We start from the raw sequence: 20,830 nt of genomic DNA, 5'->3' as shown, positions 1-20,830 counted from the left end.
TGTTTTTTATTTATTTTTTTGTCCCTCCTAGGTCCTGCCGCCCTCAGCCCCAAATAAGCACACAAACCCCATATTAGTTATAAAACTGTTGGCCAATGGCTAGGACTTCTTGGGATAGCTCTGTCTTAATTATTAACCCATATCTATAAATCTATGTATTTCCACATGGCCTTGGCTGATGGGAGAATGCCCAGACCTGTTGCTACTTTTGCGGCTACTTGGCATCTCTTTGCTTTGTAGTCTCTGTCTCTCTGTCTGTTTCTCTGTGTCTCTGTCTCTATCTCTGTGTCTGTCTGTCTGTCTCTCTGTCTCTCTCTCTCTGTCTCTCTCTCTCTCTCTCCCTCCCTCCCTCTGTATACCTTACCCAGAATTCTCATCTCCTAGTCCCACCCATCTTCCTATCTTCCTGCCTCTATTGGCCAAACTATTTTATTCATCAACCAATAAGAGAAACCATATATACAAAAGGACATCCCCCATCATCCTGCTGGTCAGGGCTGTCTAGGCCAGGCCCGGTGGCAATATTTTACATACATTCATTCCTTTAAGTTTCAGGTAACCAGGATCCATTAGGCTTCCAGTCCCGGTCTCTTGGAGAAGGTGCACACTCCGCGACTGCAGGACAGCCTGTGAGAACACTGCAAATTAGAGCCCCCAAGGTAGGATCTAGTGACTAGAGTCGCGGCTGCTTATCTGTTAAGTACTAGGCGGTGAGAGGGAGGAGGAATCCCTGCTTTGTTAGCCTTGGTGCCAGAGGGATGTGGGGATCTCTGTTCTCATTGTCTTAAGTAGTCAGAGATAAACCCCAGGCTTCCGGACAATGATGCGACTGTTTGGTGTCCTGAGGATAACGCTGGTTATGCAGCAAGTGGGGGCCTGACCATGACCAGGTCCAGATCTTGTCTGCTGCTTGTCCACAGTGGAGACCCATGGGAGCCTGAGTCCTAGCAACCTCCCCCCTTCACCTTCAGTCATTTCCAGCAGCCTCAGCTACCCACTGCTCTCCATTCAAGCTGGAGAGGGTGCTGAGCTGTGTGGGGGAGCAGGGGGGTGCTAGGGTGAAGAGGTAAGGAGGCTTGCTTTGCCCTGCGTTTTTGGAAACAGGGGTGGGGGGAGGTCTGCAAAGAAACTGTTTCTTCTGGGGTGAGCAACACATTTATGGAAACCTCAGGTCTAAATAGGAATCAGGCAGGGAAAGAAGAAAAGAACAAAGGGAGATTAAAGGGGTTTTTTTCCTCTCCCCCATTGATTGCCTTCCCTGCGTTTATGCCTGGTGCGCTGCACATTGGATTTTGCACAAGGAATACTTTTAAAGGCTTAACACTTGGTGATGCATCCACAAAAGCTATGTAAAGGGAATTTTGCCTCAAGTGTGGGCTTTTGAAAGGGCAGATGCAAGTGAGGGATATGTTTGCTGGGGGAAACCAGGAACCCGTGATCCTGACGAGCAAAATGCTTAAACGTTGACACCAGTAGCCTTCAAAGTGCTTTTCCACGGACTGCTTTTCACTGCTGCTCTGGTGGGTAGGCAGGACTGTCAGCAGGGCGAGGAGGGCAGAGCAGGCTCAGAATTCTGACGCCTAGATAAGACACGTCACCTTTCCATTTTCCTGGGCTGTTAAAGGGTGTGTGCTTGCCAAGGCTGCATGCCCGACAAAAAAATATTTATATTCAGGGTCATCTGCAGGGGCCAGTGCAGGACAAGCAGCAGGAAGCCGTCTGGGGTCAGTGACAAAAGTTTAGGGCTAGCCCAGTCCTGTCCAGAATCGGTAATGAGGAAATAATCCTGAACTCAGTGTCAGATACAGAAAGGAAGTGGCTGAGTGTGGCAGGCACACCCCGATGTAACTGTCAAGGACGGCTCCATCATTCCCTTGGCTGGGCTGCGTTGTGTGACAAAGGCTGCTCACACTACTCTGTTAGGAAGATGTCACGCCCTTGATGGGGTTATTTAGGGGGAGAAGAAAGATGGCCCCTGTGTTGATTTGAGGAGGTAAGCTGCTATTTGGGAGGGGACCCCCAGGGCAGTGACAGGTGCCAGCAGTCACTAAAATGCAGGGTCCTCGGGCACCGTCACTAGGAAAGGAGTTCCGCTAACCTCGAGCAAGCACGAAGGCAGATTTCTCCTTTGTCACGTCTCTTGGTGGACATTGCTTAAATAACTACGTTTCTGGTCGTTCATGTCATGGTAATGCAGAACTAATACATAGAGGCTCGAGGAAGAGCCTCTCCCACCAGCTGCCTGGAGGGACACAAAGATTCAACTACTCAAAGGCCACATGAGATCAGCCAGGAGGCCAGCTGGGCCCGGGCACAGGAACACAGTAGGGCCTTTGCAGGAATGTGTACAGTTTGCATCTTTGCTCCAGCCTGATATGACTAGCGGGTCTCGCTGTTTGAAAGGCAGGAGCCGTTGTTGTCGAATCCGCCAACATGAACTCACAGGCTGCTGGGGAGATGTCCACGCACCTGCTCAGAGCCCTTGGGCCTCGAGAAGCCACATACTGATCTGCAATTGTAAAATCTCTGTCGTCCTTTGGGGCAAAAACTCACACACCACCCATCTGGGGCAGGAGCAGGCCATGGGACAGAGGTACTCGGAGCTCTACAGCCCAGTAGGGGAATGCTCAGATAATCGAGAACAACGCAAAGTTCATGGCTGTCTAGAGCAACTTTGTTAGCTCGATGGAACTAGTTGGCAAAACTTCCTACCCTGGCATCTCACCAGGGCAGCTTAAATACAGCTGATGCGGCACAGAAAACCGTTTTCAGCTCTCTTGGATGAACACCGGGGCAAGGGGAACCCCTGGTGCACACGAGTCCTCCCTGTGTCAACTGTCAACGGGCCATGTTAATTCTTGTGGCTGCCCCTGCTGGCCCCGTAGGAATCCGAGTCTTTCTGGTTTCCCAGAGAAATCCACTGGAACACAGTGGGATCCTTTAGGATCTAAATAAAACCTATTATCAGCCTGTAATGTACATTGCTATGTCTTGCCAGTACTTCAGAGAGTAATATCAGAATATCTAGGAATGTGCAAGGGAGAGCTCATGGGCCCCAGACTGATGTCTGGGAAACCAGCATAGGACCAATCCAGGCCCCCAGAATGTGGGTGTCAGTTAGGAGGCCTGGGCAGTCTATAGGGCCTCTGGTAGTGGATCAGTATGTATCCCTAGTCTACAAATGGACTTTGGGAACCCACTCCACATAGTGGTATACTCTCTCAGCCTAGACACACAGGGGAAGGCCTAGTCCCTGCTCCAATGATATGACGGACTTTGAAGATTCCCCATAGAAAGCCTCACCCTCCCTTGGGAGCAGAAAGGGGATGGGACAGGGAGTGGGTGAGGGGCAGGGGAGGAGGGGAGGGAGAGAGAACTGGGATTGACTTGTAAAGCAAGCTTGTTTCTAATTTAAATTTTAAAAAATCTGAAAAAAAGGAATATATAGGAGTGAGCACCAGGTAGAAGTATGGTTCTGTGTGGTTCTGGGGAATAGCCAAGACTGTGACCTATTGAAATAAAGGGTCCTTGGTACATTGTCACCTCTAGCATGTAAGTTTGAGGTTGTTTATGGATCCCTGGATACTCATATGAATTCAAATATGCTAAAATGTATCCATTAAATGGATAGCTATATGTCTAAATGTATCCATTAAATGGATAGCTATATGTCTACATGTTTGCATCTATCTCTTACAGGATGTACTGTTAATCTGTCTCTTCAAGTCCTCGGCACTATGCTAGACACAGAGCTGTACCTGCACCAATGAAAGATTCAGTGAATGTTGGCATCCCCCAATACTAAAACAAACGGCTCTTTGGCAATCTGTGTATCAATCCACCCATCCTCTCCCTTTGGAGTAGCTTCTGGGCAGGGATACTTTCTAGCAGGGCCTTGGTGGGCTTTGAACAGTGAAGCATGGCTGTTTCCTCTCTGTTGCTCTCTTTCTGTCACAGCTCCAGATTGGAACTCAAGACACAGGTGTGCATAGACACTGGGGAGTCTGTAGGGCATGACCCCCCACCCCCGCACACTAGAGTGATACAGAAGCCTTGTCACGGGTCTCCCCACTCTGATTTTTGTGTCACAAAAGTCTGTGGAGAGAAAAATATCCTAAAACTGTAGAATTCAAGCTTCATCCCCTGAGCAGTCCTCTGTAGGGCTGGGGACCAGGCAGCAGAATAAACAGCATTTCAGGTTCTAGGGAAAAAAACCCAAAAGCTGTCTCCTGCACAGATGTCCCACAGCCAGCCATGTCAGCACTATTGTGGTGCAGAAGATGCAGATGCAGATTCCATGTTCTCATTCCCATTGCTGGGTGGCGGAGGTGCCTTTGGAAATGAACATGTTACACCCGAGGCCCACACAGCTTCTCAGACTTGCTTCCTTGTATCTCTTTCTCCCTCTGAGTTGAGGTTTTTCTGGGTGCAAGATAACAGGGAATGTAAAACTTGGGATATGGCCCCTGGCTTTCTGAAAGGTCAAGCGGGGGGCTGGAGGAGGCAGCCCTCAACCAGAACCAGGAGACAGAGCTCTTCATCTTTCCCCTGCAGAGACTTCTCCAGTGTATGTTTTTTTCTTTGTAAACTGATGATGGGGGATGTCCTTCTGTATATATGTTTCTCTTATTGGTTGACGAATGAAATACTGACTGATTGGTCAGTAGAGGCAGGAAGGGAGGTGGGCTAGGGATGAGGAGAATGCTGGAAAAGGGAAGGCAGAGAGAGAGAGAGAGAGAGAGAGAGAGAGAGAGAGAGAGAGAGAGAGAGAGAGAGAGAGGGTGAAGAGACGCATTCTCCAGTAAGCCAAGACCACATGCAAAATATATAGACTAATAGTCGTGGGTTAATAATTAAGACAGACCTAGCCAATAAGAAGCCCTAGCCATCGACCAACAGTTTAATGATTAGTATGTCTCTGTGTGCTTATTTGGGACTGACGGGAGGCAGGACCTGGTGGGACAGAAACCTGCATCTTCAGTGAACCTTCCAGAGAGAGCGCCTGTGTGCTCTCGGAGCGCATCCTGCTCTTACACGTGTCTCCTCACCTGCCGTTTCCACCGCCTCTGCCACACCCGTATTCTCACGGCTCTATACCAATCACATCAGGTTCTGCTTTCTCTCCGGCCTGAGTAGGAAACCGCCTGCAGTTTGCAGAAGGGTACATTGTCTCCAGGCCACTGTATTCTTCTCATCGTCTTCTGGGGTTAGCTCCTCCCCATCGCCTCCATTTTATGAACGAGAAAAACATCACTTCCAGGTGCCTGGGATCAATACATACAGAGATCAGATGGGCGTGCGCACACACACATTCAGTTTCAATATGAACTTTAATTAAAGCAGTCACCACTCACCACAAAGCCTTTGAAACCTTTCTGCATCTCTTCCGTGGGTGTTCAAGTGAACTCTGATCCTGGAATGAAGCTGAAGGCCTGAAAACAGGTAGCCACGATGCATCAACATGTAAGAAACAAAAATTCTGTAAGAAACACCTCGCATCACCATCGGGACATCCGTGTCCTGGAGAGTGTCTTGCTAACTCTCTGAAATTCAGGCAGTGTGAGCACCCTACATTTTTTTTAATTTTCTAAATTAAGGTTTTAGGAAACGAAGCCTTCTTATATAGTATAAGCTCGTCCCAAATATTGCATGATGTGTGCGTGTTTATAAACGAAACCTTGTTAGCATGAAATTCAAATTTAGCCTGGTGTCCTATATTTTACTCAACCTGTTCTGTGTGCTTTTTTACACCCGGCCTCATTCCGGCTTCACATGCCCAACTCAACAAGGACGTGCTCCCATTGCCTCTATTCCATAGTGAGGGAAAAAACCAAGGAAAGGAAGCTAAGCAGTTTGTTCACAAAACCCTGAGTGTCAGGATCTGGTGGTGTGCGGAGCAGCTGGAGCACAGCTGCCTGGCTGGAAAATTGCTGTAACTACATTGAAAGATGCTTTGAGAGCTTGTTTAAAAAAAAAAAAAAAGGGAAACCTGCACCTACTGTACCTACTGTTGGGCCCTCACTGCTGCATATCCTATTCCCACAGAAACGGGCAAACACTTCAGGAAGGTGCTTTGATTGGGCCCTGTGAGGCTAAAGACAGCAGGCTACAGGATGACACCGTACTCAGGCTCATGGAGGCTTGAGTCTACAGAGGGGCAGGGTTAGGAGTTAACAGTCATTTGTGTACCATGGAGGACCAAGGAAATGCGCTTCTGAACCCTTTCTGAAAGCCAGAGAAAGATGTTCCTACCAGGGGAAGGAGGAAGTCTGGAATGAGCTCTCAGATGCTGGGTTGGAGTCAGGGACAACAGTGTTTGACTCATGTTTTTTTTATAAAAGATCCGCATTCACGGGGCTGGGGAGATGGCTCAGCCGTTAAGGACACACGCTGCCTTTTCAGCCTGCTATTGTTCAGATCTCTGCGTCTTACCTTGGGTGGCTCACAATCGCTTGTAACTCCAGCTCCAGGGAATCTGATGCTCTTTTCGGTAGAGGTAGATTCTCACCGGTGCACACACAAGGTACACACATACAGATAGTGAAAGGAGAGCTTCGTCTTGAGCTCAGCCAGGGTGTCACGCCACACCCAAACTCAGTCCGTTGCTGCTCCCATGACCCTCCCTGACTTTTGATGCAGTGGACTCTGTCAGAGCCGGCCGGCCAGCTCTCACGTAGACTTAAGAAATCCAAGTTTCCTCCGGGCGTTGGTGGCGCACGCCTTTAATCCCAGCACTCGGGAGGCAGAGGCAGGCGGATCTCTGTGAGTTTGAGGCCAGCCTGGTCTACAGAGCGAGTTCCAGGAGGACAGCCTCCAAAGCCACAGAGAAACCCTGTCTCGAAAAACCACAAAAAAAAAAAAAAGAAAAGAAAAGAAAAGAAAAGAAACCCATGTTTCCTTGGGAAGTTCCTGAGAACTGTCCTTTCATATTGTCTGGCTTCTTTGGAGTTTCCTACTTGAGAGTGGGTTGTGACCCTTTTGGATACAATGGGCAGAGGGGAAAGGCCGAACTGAAGAAAAACACCTTACACGCCAGGACTCTTCTTCTGGAACGCTGCAAGAGCTTGACTTATTGTAAGAACCTGTAATTGTATCTGTTTTCGGAGATCGGGTGACTGCAGGCAGCATCTTCCACCATTTACGCATTTACCGCATTTACCGAGTTACCTCGTCCCTGGTGCCAGACACCCCCCCCCGGCATTCCCCTTAGCTTTGTGGTTCTTGTAGCCACTCTGTGAGGAAGTGCTGTTCCAGCATGCTCCAGCTCAGGACATTGCAGCATACACGGACAGATAAACAAGTTGCTCCAGATCTCCCTGCCAGCAAAGCCCAGGGCCTGAGCCAGGCTGTGTGTGTGTGTGCCCGCGTGGCTCCGGAGTCTGCCCCTCTAGCCAGCACTCGGTAGAATCCCGCCACAGCTCTGCCCTCACTGACTCCGCTTGTGGAACTCATCGTGTGTCTCCCTAAAACTGAGGTTTTGACATTTGTGCCTTGCTAGATAGAATTCATGTGCCAAGGCAGCCGTAACAAATGCCAGAGAGACTTGTATAGGAGATTTCTTTCAGAAGTTCATGAAATATATAGGCAGGCTTCATTTCCTCAGAGGGCCCCAGGAGAGGCTATCTCTGCCAGGCTTTGCAAAGGCTGTCATTTCTCGGCCTATTCCCAGCTCACCAGCCAGTACGCCTGTATCTCTGTACCTCAGTTTCTACTTCTTTATAAGTATGCCAGGCATAGTCACAAGATCGGATTCTAGTTCACTGCAATGGGTTCATGTTCAGCACGGCTGGCGCTGTCTAGGTCCTAGATTCCATGCCCTTGTCTCCAAATGCAGCATCCTCTGTGGTGCTGGGAGTTTTGGATATTACCATGTGAGTTTAGCAGGGGGCGCAGTTCCACTCAGGTCACACCACCTGTACCGTTCCTTGACACGGCTCGCTGGCTGATCATATTTAGGAGCACCCAATGGAATGCCAGTGTCTGAACCAACATACGAGTGAGCATAGCAAGCCCTCAGTAAAGCCCAAGAACAGATGTCCAGACAGCAGTCTGGAGACAGAAAGGGGAAGAGGGGCCGGGGTGATAATCTGAACTGGGGTCTCAAAACTTCCTGGGGAGGTTTAGGAGCTAATGGAGCCCTGAGTTCTCCTTGCAGGTGATAAATCTTCCTAATAGCATGTCAAATGCATTGCTCTGCATTTAAATATTTTAATATTAATTTATTCTAATGCCACCTTGGGTGGATAATGAACACCTCTATCCACTGAATTAGAAAAAAAGAAAAAAATCATGGACAAGTCCTCATGAATTCTCTGCTCCAGGAGTGAATCCAGGCAAGAGTGAAAGCCAGCCCACCCATACTTGTTTCTCCTTCACGTTGGCAACAAATGGCACTCAAAAAAATGGTAGCGGGTACAAGAGACCCCTAACAGGTTAGTATTGTGAGGAAATCAACAGCTTAGCTTGCCGTTTCTTTGGGCGTTTGAGCTTGGGCCACCAGCATAGCGTAAAGTCGAGACAGCTATTACCAGATGTTTAACATGTATCTGGTACAGTCCAATACAATCCACAGATTATTTCATTTACTGCTTCTAGTAGTCCCGGGAACAGGTGGTTGCAGCCCACACTTGACAACCGAGAAGACAGAGGTCCCAATGACACAGGATTTAACTAACTGTGCCAGTCAAGGGCCTTCTGGTTTGAGAACCTGCGCTCTTACCTGTGACCTCTCACGACAACCGCCTGTCTGCACCATCAAGAAAAATAGACCATTCCTGCTGCAGAGAGGGCAGCAGAGTGCCTGTCACAGGCTACAGCAGAGCCTGCGGGAAGGAACCTATAACAGATAAGCCACGGCAGAGCCTGCAGGAGGGAACCTATAACAGATAAGCCACGGCAGAGCCTGCAGGAGGGAACCTATAACAGATAGGCTATAGCAGAGCCTGCAGGAGAGCCTGCTGTTCTCGCAGAGGGGAGCAGAGCATATGGGCTGGGCCTTCAGAATTAATGAACAGTGACAGAACTGGGAAGGCCAGGCAAAGGCTAGGACTGTCCAGAGAATTCACTCGGGTACACGGAATTAGAGCACAGCGTATTCGTCTCAAGACTGCATGGAGCTCAGGGAGTGAGGGCAGAGATGGGGTCTTTGCTGAGCATCATTGCCCATCCTCACCACAACAGAACACAGGGACACTACCCCGGTAACCGGCATGACCTTTAGAGCTACAGTGCACAGCCAACGCCCACGCTGACAGCTACATTGGGCGGTAATAGACTCCTGGAAGTCCAGAAGAGTGTGAACTTCCCGGGCGGTGTCTGGGTGTGCTGCCTCCCAGGTCCAGACACACCTTTTTTTGTTTTTTGTTTTTTTTTGGTTTTTATGAGACAGGGTTTCTCTGTATTGTTTTGGAGGCTGTCGGTCCAGCCCAGCCTCAAACTCACAGAGATCCGCCTGCCTCTGCCTCCCGAGTGCTGGGATTAAAGGCGCAGACACACCTTTTTATTATTATATATGTTCTGGATAAAGAACGGGGTTCCTCCAAGGATTCCTCCTTTAAGATGAACAAGAAAGTGTATTGGCCAGGCATGGTGATACAAGTTTCATGGCTTCTGGGGCTACACAGTGAGTCTCTCTCTCTCTCTCTCTCTCTCTCTCTCTCTCTCTCTCTCTCTCTCTCTCTCTCTCTCTCTCTGTCTGTCTCTTTGTCTCTCTCTCTCTCTCTCTGTGTGTGTGTGTGTGTCCTCCTTTCTCTCTCAAATAGAGATTGTGTTTTATTTATAATATATGGATACATCCGGTACTAAACAAGAAAAAAGTGAGCAGAAGTAGTAATAATCTTTTCCAGCAGAGGGCACTGGAGGGCCACTGCCGACACAAGAGGCTCTTCGGCTTCCCCTGGGTGGCCCAGGGATCGGTGGCCCAATAGGTAGAGAACCTGTGTAACCTCGCCGTGGCATTAACCTCTCTGCAGCTATCCCTGATGAAGACCAGAGCCCTGAATCCCCTTGCCCACCAGTGGAATCCCGGGGTGTGCTCATGACACCAGCCAAGGTCACTCTTGGACCCGCCCTCCTGACGTTGGCTCCAGATGAGCCCGACAGAAAATCTCTCTGGTCGCTAATGCTCACTGCCAGCCTGAGGGTGCCATGCACGATTTTATTCCGTGTGGGCAAACTCTATCTCAGCCAATCGTTCATTAAATTAAACTTAAACACAAGGAAACACTCGGAGCCACGGTGGTGCAAACGTCACAGGAAAAAAAAAAACCGGTGCTCTCTTGGTGGGTAATCTGCGTGCTGAAATTTACGTATCCTCTGTGGTTTGCTTCCTGATTTTGAGGGTGTTTTAGGTGGAATTCTCTGCTATGTAATCTCGGCTCTGATTTTATGTTTATGATGCCTCTGCCTCCCGAGTGCTGGGATTAAAGGCGTGCACCACCAACGCCCGGCCTGATTATATGTTTATGATATACTTTTGTTGAAGGTTCGGAAGCACCAGAGCCAACCAGTGCTCATGTTAGTGTGGGTTAGGGTTAGGGTTAGGGTTAGGTTAGGGTTAGGGTCTGTCGCTGCGATAAAGACCATGACCAAAGGCATCTGGTAGGGGGAGAATGGGGTGTTACTTGGCTCAGGGGTTGCATATAGACAGACAGGGGAAGCCAAGGCAGGAACTGAACCCACGGAGGAGTGCAGCTTACTGGTTTGTTCCCCATGGCTCGTTGAGCCTGCTTTCTTATACAACCCAGGAGGACCATCAGCTCAGAAGAGGCACCACCCACCGTGGGCTGGCCCAACCCACATGGATCACTTAATTAACAAAATGCCCCCACAGACTTGCGCGCGCCAATCAGATGGAGGCATTTTCTCAGTTGAGGTCCCTCTTCTCAGATAACTCTAGCGCCTGTCAAGTTGGGGAAAAAAAAACAAAAACAAACAAACAAACAAAAACAAAAGTCATCGGTTAAGAGCACTGGCTGTTCTTCTGGAGGTTCTGGGTTCTTTTCCCAAGCAACCACATGGTGGCTCACAGTCATCCGTTATGAGATCTGGTGCCCTCTTCTGGCCTGCATGGGAAGTAGGACGCAGCCTGTCTTGCGTCCTCCGTGACAGCAAAGGGGGGTGTGGGGAGCCTCAGAACCCAAAGGCCTATAGAGGCCACTTGTACTTTCTGCCATCTTTTGCCACTTTTGTTGAAATGGGCATTTTCGTAACGAGAGCAGAGACAGGAATAGACATCGCGATTCAGGTCACAACACTGCCGTGTCGCCTAGCCAGAACCTGGGGGCATTTTGCTAACGCAACAGGGGCCGAGGTTTTGTTTTTTTTTTTTTTTTTTTTGTTTTTTTGTTTTTGTTTTTTCGAGACAGGGTTTCTTTGTATTGTTTTGGAGGCTGTCGGTCTAGCCTGGCCTCGAACTCACAGAGATCCGCCTGCCTCTGCCTCCCGAGTGCTGGGATTAAAGGCGTGGGCCACCACCGCCCGGCTTAGGGGCCCCAGGTTTTTAAAGTGGTTCCTTGGGATCCGAACTGAAACCTTGAAGCTGCGTCTGAAACACAGAAGAAATCCAGTGACTGTTTCTGGCCCGTCCCCAACTTTCTCTGACTCGACCAGTCACAAAAACTAGAGAAGTTTACGAAACCAACCGGCAGCAGTGTGAAAACTTGCAAGTCGAGGTATTCCCATCCGTGAAGTCAGGAAAGGGGAGTGAGGCTCCGCCGTGGGTCATCCGCCTCATGCTGACTAATGTGCTTCTGAGCAAGCAACATTGACAGTTCAGCCAACGGGAGGTGGCACACCAAAGTCGCTGGGGCCCTCAGGTGTACTTCCTTCTACCTCTCGGGTTCCCTACTTTATGTCAGCTTCGTGGGTGACACCAGGGGCCAATTTTCCTGGAGCCTCGATTTCAGTTGTGTGAGATGTTCTCTGAGCGTTTGTCCATACAAGACTAGCTTCAGCGGCTGCAATTCCAGACATTTCCGAGATCAAGCCCTCAGCCTGTGATACCCTTCAACGCAACTTCTCCTAACACCTCTCCTGCAGGATGGCACTGGAATTGTGTGGCATGACCCACAGCACCCTCAATGTCTAAGTTCCTGTCTGCCCTTTTTTTTATTCATTCGCTGAATATTTGTCCAGGCATATTTCATTCCGTTGCCATTGTGCCTTTAAGTGTGTGTGTGTGTGTGTGTGTGTGTGTGTGCCGTGCACAGGCATGTATGTGTTCATGCACAGGCCTGTATGTGTATGCCTGGGCATATGGAGGTATATTCATTTTTATGTTTATTTTCATGTATGTATCTACATATAAATGCTTATTTGCATGCATTTATTTGCATGGGGAGTAGGTGCTGGTGGAGGTCGGAGCCCCTGGAGCTGGAGTTACAGGTCACTGTGAGTGAGCCACCTGTCCTGGAAGAGGATTTTGGGAAATGAACTCTGATCTGCTGCAAGAGCAGCTAATTCTCTTAACTGCGGAGGCATCTTTTAAGGTTCCCACTACATTTTTCTGAGTAGTGGATCAAAAGTACAAGATCCCTGAGGGCAGGGTCCCTTGCTGACAAGGAACGGTCCGGGTAGGCTAGGCTGGCTGGCATCAAGGCCTGCCTGTCTCTGTTTCTCCTAGCACAGGGATTACAAGCCTATGTCACTGCACACACTTTTCTCCATGGGGGTCTGAGGATCAAAACTTGGCCAGCCACGCCACCTTCCCAACCTCTGTTGCTTGCTTTACAACCTAGACTGTTAAAGCCCGAGTCAGTCTAACTCTGGGACTCTGTTCTCCTAACCTCCGTGTCTCAGCCTCTGAAGTTCACATGTCCTGAAACGCTTCCCCTTCATCTTGGCTGTGGTCACTGGACGGATCGGGTGGGACAGGTATTCTGCAGAATACTGAGTGTCACACAGCTCAAATGGAAAGGTATCCTGGAGCTGGGGAGCCAAGGAGTACCACAGGCCGCAGTAAGCGTAGCAGCTTACAGCCTTGCCTCAGGGAAAGGTTTCCCAGTGTATTGGCTCTGCTCCAGCAGGAGAGGGTCTTCCAGCTGGGGATGTTTGCCCAGTGTAGCAGTTTTGCTCCAGCAGGAGACGGTTTCCCCAGGCGAAGTTGCTACAGATCAGCTGTTCTGGGAGAGTGCCCCTGGCAGAAGTGTTATAACCTTGCCTGCTCTGCTCTGCCCAGGGTCATCTCTGCTCCGCCACAAAAGAAGATCTTCACCCAAAGCTCATCGAAAGGGTTTATTGGTAGGGAAGAATCCAGGAGAGTGGCTGCCCTCTGCCAGAGTGGCAGAGGACAGCTGGGTAGCAGGAACAGCCACAAGCAGAACAAACACAGGGTTTATATAGGACTTCCAGGGATTTGAATGCTGAGCTCACATTGGTTAGAGCTCCTGCTCGAGGATTGGTTAGTTTTCTGCACAGGGTTAGGGTCAGATTTGGCTCTGGTTTCAGGGCCAAAGTGTGTTTCTTTCTCTGGTCCTTTTTAGCCTTTTGGCTCTAACTTTAGGGCCAGGGTATATTTCTTTGACAGACTCTGATCCCAGGGACAAAGTGTGTTCCTTTGGCTCTGCTCAGGGTGTGTTTTTCTCTGGCTGCTCCCTTTTCCCAGTGTGCTAGTACGAGTGTAACCATGGGCTCTCCCAAAGGGAAAGTCTTGATTTTCAGCTTTGCTGTGAAGTCATCAAGCTAGTCAACGAATGGGCAGAGTTGGGAATGGGCACTGTTATGATAAAAGCACCAGGGGGACCTTGCTTCGGGGACGTTGGCGGATTCCGTGGTGGGTGAGAGTGGCCGAGGCGGAGGGACAAACATGCCAGGCAGACAGAGCTTAAGTGAGAAGTTTTACTAGAAAGAGAAGGGAAGGAAAAGAGATGCAGAAAGAGAGGACAGAAGAGAAGAGGGAGACAGGAAAAGTCCTGTCTGCCCCAGGGGAACAGGGGGTGGGGGAAGAGAGAGGAAGAGAGAGCAGGAAGAGAAGAGAACAGAAAGTAATCTGGAAAGGAGATCGTAAGTGGGCAGGGGTCTTTCTTTTAAAGGGGTCCTTTGCACCCAAGTGCAAGACTATGAAACCATGGAACCCTGGGGCTGTCCAGGGTACTGCCTGAGTGCATTCTGCCAGGAGACAGGGGCAGGCCAACGTCATGCCTGCATCCTTACATCATGCAGGACAGCTGCTTGTCTGCCAGTCTGCCATGGCTTCTGATTGTCCTTGGTCCCCACTTCTCCTTGGAAATGCCTTACCTGAGCCTGAGAGGGTGGCACAGGCTTTTAATTCCAGCGTTCAGAAGGCAGAGGCAGGTTGATCCCTGTGAGTTCAAGGCCAGCCTGGTGTACAGAGTAAGTGAGTTCCAGGACATCCACGGTTGGAATAGAAAAAAAATTCCTTATAATTGAAACTTTCTCTGGCCTCTACCACTAGCCTGGGAGCTCCCCTTTATGATATCATTTCTCTGCTTCTGTATTTTAGAACCCTGACTTAGGCCTTTCTGTTTCTTAGACCGCTCTCCATGAAGACAAGATCGTGTGCTTTTCTTTGTGTATTTTGGCTTCCAAACTATGTATATAGCCTGGCCTGGCACATAGCTGCCACCTGATAAGATGTTTACTGGATGAGTAAGTTTAGCCTTCCCTTGCCAAGATGATGTAACTTTTAGGCTTCAGGTAGATTCCATTGTCTCCTGTTCTTAGAAGTAAGCCTTCTCCAAACAACCCCTCAGAACACATGCGTCATCCAGACATGTTACAAACTGAGCCCCTTGCTGGCTGGATGAGTGTGGCTATGGGGGAAACGGCTGCAGATCTGGTTTCTCTGCCTTTTTATTTGGAGCCCGCCCGGATCCCCAAGATGTTATAGGAGAACAATAGCCATAGCTACAAGTCTTTTAATCTCATCTGTTTTTCTTCTTCTTCTTCTTAGACCATGTCATTCGTCTGGGGCAGATGAGGGCCTTGAAATCAACTCTGCGCTTAAAACAAAAATAATAATAATCTTCAAGTTTAAAAGCCTTAAAAGTCTCCCGTATCCCTCAACCCAAACCTCACTACTGTAAGGATTCAGGCATGATGCTGGCCTGCCCCTGTCACCTGACTGAATGCGCTCAGGCAGTGCCCCGGTCAGCCCAGGGTTCCATGATGATTGTGTAGTCTTGCACGCAGGTGCAAAGGACCCTTTTTTAAAAGACAGACTCCCCCCCCTCCCCCGCCCACTTGCTGCTCTCTCTTCCGTCTTTCTTTCCTGCTGTTCCCCCTGGGGCAGACAGGACTTTCCCTGTCTCCCTCTTCTCTGCAGTCCTCTCTCTGTGTCTCTTTACCTCTTTTCTCTTTCCTTCCCCCTCCCTCCCCTTTCTAATAAAACTTCTCACTTAAGCTCTGCCTGGTGTTTGTCCCTCCGCCTTGGTCACCATCGCCCGCCATGAAATCCGCCAAGGTTCCCCACACAAGGTTCCCCTGGCGCTTTCTCCTAACACCTACTGCCAGTTGCACTCCCCCCGAAACACGTGACTTCCTCAGGCATATTGGCATCAACGAGGCAGATATTCGGAGAACTGCAAGACTAACTACCCTTTCGCATCTTGCAAAAATAGTGTAAATCAGGGAAGCATGTAGTTTCAGAGTTGAGGCCAGGCCAGCAGATGACCACACCTGATAACCTGAGCTCGAACCACCCTACCCACGCAGTGAAAGGAGAGCCAAGTCCCACACCAGATTCCGATCTTCCTACGTGTGTTGCGGCATGGACACATCTCCCCCAGCAAACGCATAAAAATTGGTGTAATTTTGAAAACGTAGGGTTGAGCTGGATTAGCGACTGACAGCACCTACTCCAGGAATGAATTCTCCAGTCTTTGCGGCTATGCCCAACGGGTCACCCTCCCAACATTTCACTGTGGCAGAACAGCTTCAGTGGCTCATTGTAGTGACTGTGGCAGAGAGGCACGCTATTGCCTTGTGACTTTTTACTTAAGGCTAGTCGACTACCTTTCGTGTTTCTTGGTTTCTTATTTATATACGCTTGCTTCAAACCAGAACTCCATGCAGTTGATTTTCTGTCTGCAGTGGAAGATAAGAGTTCTCAGTACAGGAGCCTAACCCAGGACAGACAAACCGCAGCTCTAGAACCATTTCTGTTGATGGACCCTCTGATCCCCCCCACCTCAAGAGAAATTGTGTGAGTCAGACTTCTCTGCACATGCACCACAGGATCAGCTTGAGAGTCGCCCTCCCACCCCTCAGCCTGACTTTTTTTTTCATCATATTTCAAACTCACCGGGCGTATTTAGAGCATGACTGTCTGGTCCAGTCCCTTCTGAGTCAGCAAGACCCAGAACGGGAGAGGAGAGAGAGAGAGAGAGAGAGAGAGAGAGAGAGACAGAGACAGAGACAGAGACAGAGACAGAGACAGAGACAGAGACAGAGACAGAGGCAAAGAGAGAGACAGAGATGAGATGGGAGGACAGAGGGAAACAGAGAGAGACAGAGACAAAACAGGAAGACAGAGACAAAGACAGAGAGAGAGAGAGAGAGAGAGAGAGAGATGAGACCGAGAAACAGAGACACAAAGACAGAGACAGAGATGAGACAGGGAGACAAACAGAGAGAGAGAGAGACAGAGAGACAGAGAGCTTTGACAGCCTTGGATAGGGCTGCCTTTGGAGCTGAGCTGACCAGCCCTGCTGAGGGCCAGACTGCTGCCCCGCCCTCAGCGTTCCCCAGCTGCTTGTCATTACTCATCACTATTTTTTTGCATTATCAGCCCCCCACCCCCCCCCCGTCCCCTTCTTGGTTAAGCCAATCCCCTGTCTGGCCAGTCCTCATCTCCAACGCTTAGCGCTGGGACTCCTGTGTCATAAATAGCTCTCATGCCTCAGGGAATCAGACTTTCTCCCCTTATCCACATCAACTCCAACAAACGTGAACCAAACCTCCCCAAACACACAACTTTTTTTTTCTTAAGTCACTTTTGAGTTAAATAATCGCTGTGATGCAGTCAAGAAACAAATTAAGGAACACTCATTAGGTACACAGTGCACACTAGCTGTTGCCAAGGACCTTCCCGTGAGGAAGGAAAACATCATGACAAGGAATCAACTGGTGCCTGCTACACGCTGAGAAATGCCATTACCTTACTGCCGGTTTTTAAGACTGTCTTTCCTGCAAATGCAAGGTGGCAATCTGATTCTGTGGTGACAATCTGATTCTATGGAAGAGCAAACCAGGGACTCCCTTGTCTTTAGAAAAAGCCCTCGTAACTGAGCTGGAAGAGTGGAGAAGGGCAAATATTTTAATCGGTCAGATGATTCTTTTAAAAATGCTTACAAGGCAGGATAATTTCATGTCAACTTGACACTGGCTAGTGTCATTTGAGAGGAAGGGACTCCAACAACTGAGAACTTGTCTCCAAAAGATCAGGCTGTAGACAAACCTACAGAGCATTTTCTTTTTGTATTAGTGATGGGTGTCGGAGGGCCTACACCGTTGTGGGTGGTGCCATCCCTGGGCTGGTGGTCCTGGGTTCTATAAGAAAACAGGCTGAGCAAACCCTGAGGGAAAACACAGTAAGCAACACCCCTCCCTCCATGACCTCTGCCTCGGCTCCTGCCTCCAGGTCCCTGTCCTGTTTGAGTGCCTGTCCTGACTTCCTTCGACGATGAACCGTGTCGTGTCGTGGAAGTGTGAGCTAAATAAACCCTTTCCTCCCCAAGATACTTTGGTCACAGTGTTTCTTCACAGCAATAGCGACCCTAACACACCCCTTCAGCAAGTGCACAGGGCAATTCCAAACGATTAATTTACTCTATCCCACCATGACTGCGTGGCCTTGATACTTATCTCAGGAGCATATGGGCAGGAAAGCAGGATTGTGATTTTTTACTTCTAAAAATATTTGTAAGCTAACAAGGCAATACTAATTGGGACGATATGTTTACAATGTGTATACCTGATGTATGAGAGTAAATATATCCTTCTATACTACTATCGATAAATAAGAAAAGTGATGGCTTAAAAAAATTAACAGCAAACCGGAACACACATTTTTCGCTAAAGCAAATACCCAAATGCCCAGTAATGACATGAAAATATGATCAGCATCTTGGCTCATCCAGGAAATGTCAAATAAAAGCAACGCATCCTACTCTCCGGAATGTCTAAAATGAGAAAAAACTGACAATTCGGCGTTGGTAAGCAGACAGAGCAGCTGGGATTCTCAGGCGTTGCCGCGAGCATTTGCTACTTGGGACAACTCTCTGGGAAATCCACCAAGTGCACACTGTGAGGTCACTCTGCGGCCCAGCACTGCCGCTCCTGTAAACCCCACCCCCCCACACCAGCTACTAATGTCTCCCTGACTCTCTCTGACTGCTCCGTGACCATGAACATTGGCCCTTTAAAGTGTTCTCCTTTGCCAGCTGGTCCTAAAGCTTGGTCAGCACAGACTGTCGACGAGACTGTGGAGCAAGAAGCCTGGTTTCCCAGTTACGGTCTGCTCACCAGCCAGGTCCTTGCAGTGTGCTTGTCCAGAGTGCAGTCCCTGCAGCAGGGGCAGCTCCCACTGCACACACAGCCCCCTGGGGCTCTCAGCTCTGCAGGGCCTGCTCGGTGCCACCGTTCAGTGTTGTAGAGAGTGCATCCGGTAAGACACTGCCCTTGGATCCCTTCTCTAGCAGGCTGATGTCCGGCAGCACCACAATGACTCCTCTGCTCCTCCGTGAGCTGTGCCCAGACCCCCCCCCTTTCTAATAAGATCTCAGCCCCCAGGCCACCAATCTTCCTTCCTCACTCTCTGCTCCCCCGGGGTGGGTGACTGCTTGTGAGGTTTTCTGCAGGCTTCAGATTTCTCTTTACTCCTTTTTTTTTTTTCAATTTCTCCTGTTACAAGCATTCTTCGCATTAAACCTTTCCTGCTCAAATTAAGATGCAGCTCTGTTCTTGTATTTGGGCTGATAAATACTCAAGGTGTGTGTGTGTGTGTGTTATATGTTATATGCACAGGCGTGGTCATAGATGCTTCATACACGATGGTCATCATCTTTGTTACTTGTGCACGACAGCACAGCTGGCAAAAGCAACTTAAGGAAAGGTTCATCTCGACTCAGGTCCGGGGTATAGCCCATCGTGGCAGTAGGGACTTGAGGCAGCTGCTCATATGCAGGGTCAGTTGATTACTTCTGGTGAGTTTCAGGTCAACTTGACAGAGGCTACAGAGAGCCACTGGGGATGAGGGAGCCTCGGCTGAGCAAGTGCCTCCATAAGATCAGGCTGCAGGCAAAGCCTGCCAGGCATGCTCTTAGCTAATGACTGATGGGTGGGGCCACCCCTGGTGGGCTGGTGGTCCTCGGTGCTGTAAGAAAGCAGGCTGGGCAAGCCACGAGGAGCAAGCCGGTAAGCAGTGCTCCTCCATGGCCTCTGCATCAGGTTCCTGCCCTGCCTTTCTTGGATGAGGAACGGTGCCACGGGAAATGTAAAACAAACAAACCCTTTCCCTCCTAAATTGCTTTGACCATGGTGTTTACTCAGAGCAATGGCAACCCTAACTGGGGGGAGTCGGGAAGCAGAGAAAGATGAGCACAAATGCTTAGCTCACTTCCCGTTTTTGTCTAGTACGGGATGGCATTGCCCACATTTCACGTGGGTCTCTGTCCCGCCTGGTCCCCAGCCATTTAGCCCCAAACAAACACACAAAGACTTTTATTAATTAGGAACTGTCGGTCCATAGCTTAGGTTTCTTATTGGCTAGCTCTCTCTTAATTACTAGCCCGTTTCTGTTAATCTAAGTATTTCCATATGGTCTTACCTTATCTGAGAAGGGTCTGAACCTGTTACTCCCTCCTCCTCTATATGGCATCCTCTGGAAGCCTCTCTCTGTGTCTTTTCCCCAGAATTCTCCTCCTCTGGTAGCCCCACCTGCCTGATTACTGGCCAATCAGAGGATTTATCCATCAACCAATAAGAGAAACATATATGCAGAAGGACATCCCCCATCAGGTTAACCTGATCTCTAAGTGTCTCAACAGATGTGCCTAAACGTTTGTCTCCTGTGTTAATCCTAGATCCTGCCAAGTGGGCAAACAAAACTGACTATCACAATAGTCAAAACCGGGAACCACCCAAATGGCCAATGGAATGCTACTAAGCAACGAAAAAGGGAGGGCTACTTGGGGGTGAATCTCACGGACACTGTTGAGTGAAAGAAGCCAGATGCAACAGATTTCACTATATGAAGTGCACGCACAGAAAAATGCATCGTGACAGAAGTCAGAGGGAGGGAAAGATACTGAGGAAGAGCTCAGGGGTGTTTGTGGGGGGTGCACTTGACATACTATGTTTTGATCAAGAGTAAACACACAGACGTACATTATGACTTAGTGGCAAAGTGGAGATCCAAGGTCCCCACACTCATGCAAAAGCTAGCTATGACAGCACAGGTCTGCAGCTTCAGAACTAAGGGCAGGAGGAGGCGACAGGTATATCGCTGGGCCTTCCCAACCTGATAGCTCAACCACGCAGTTAACTCCGGGTTTGGGAAGAGTCCCTGGCTCAGCTGAGGAGGGAAGTGAGTGTTGTTATTTTTGCTTAAGGTTAGAAATTAGAAAAAAAAAGGGGGGGCTGGAGAGATGGCTCAGAGGTTAAGAGCACTTACTGTTCTTCCAGAGGTCCTGAGTTCAATTCCCGGCAACCACATGGTGGCTCACAACCACCTTGAATGGTGCCCTCTGCTGGCATGCAGGCGGAAGACTGTATACACAATTAATAAATAAAAATAAAATTTAAAAAAAGGAAAAAGAAAGTGTTGCAGGAGACAACGGGAACCGAGGGACGGGAACCAGCGTGATGCAGG

At 49.2% G+C, this 20,830-nt stretch overlaps 1 long non-coding RNA gene across 1 annotated transcript in view; it reads left to right on the top strand.

Annotated features, from left to right (window-relative positions):
- Positions 1-20,830, top strand: part of LOC110343612 — a 120,934-nt gene that overhangs the window by 14,898 nt on the left and 85,206 nt on the right. Inside the window, exon 2 of the long non-coding RNA XR_005876047.1 lies at positions 550-659. This is a non-coding gene — a long non-coding RNA (uncharacterized LOC110343612). The remainder of the gene's footprint in view (positions 1-549; positions 660-20,830) is intronic.

The sequence above is a fragment of the Mesocricetus auratus genome, unplaced genomic scaffold, assembly GCF_017639785.1.
Source record: "Mesocricetus auratus isolate SY011 unplaced genomic scaffold, BCM_Maur_2.0 Super-Scaffold_15014, whole genome shotgun sequence".
NCBI classification, from domain to species: Eukaryota; Metazoa; Chordata; class Mammalia; order Rodentia; family Cricetidae; genus Mesocricetus; species Mesocricetus auratus.
Note: the sequence above shows the minus strand (reverse complement) of the source record. Positions and strands in the feature narration are given on the sequence as shown.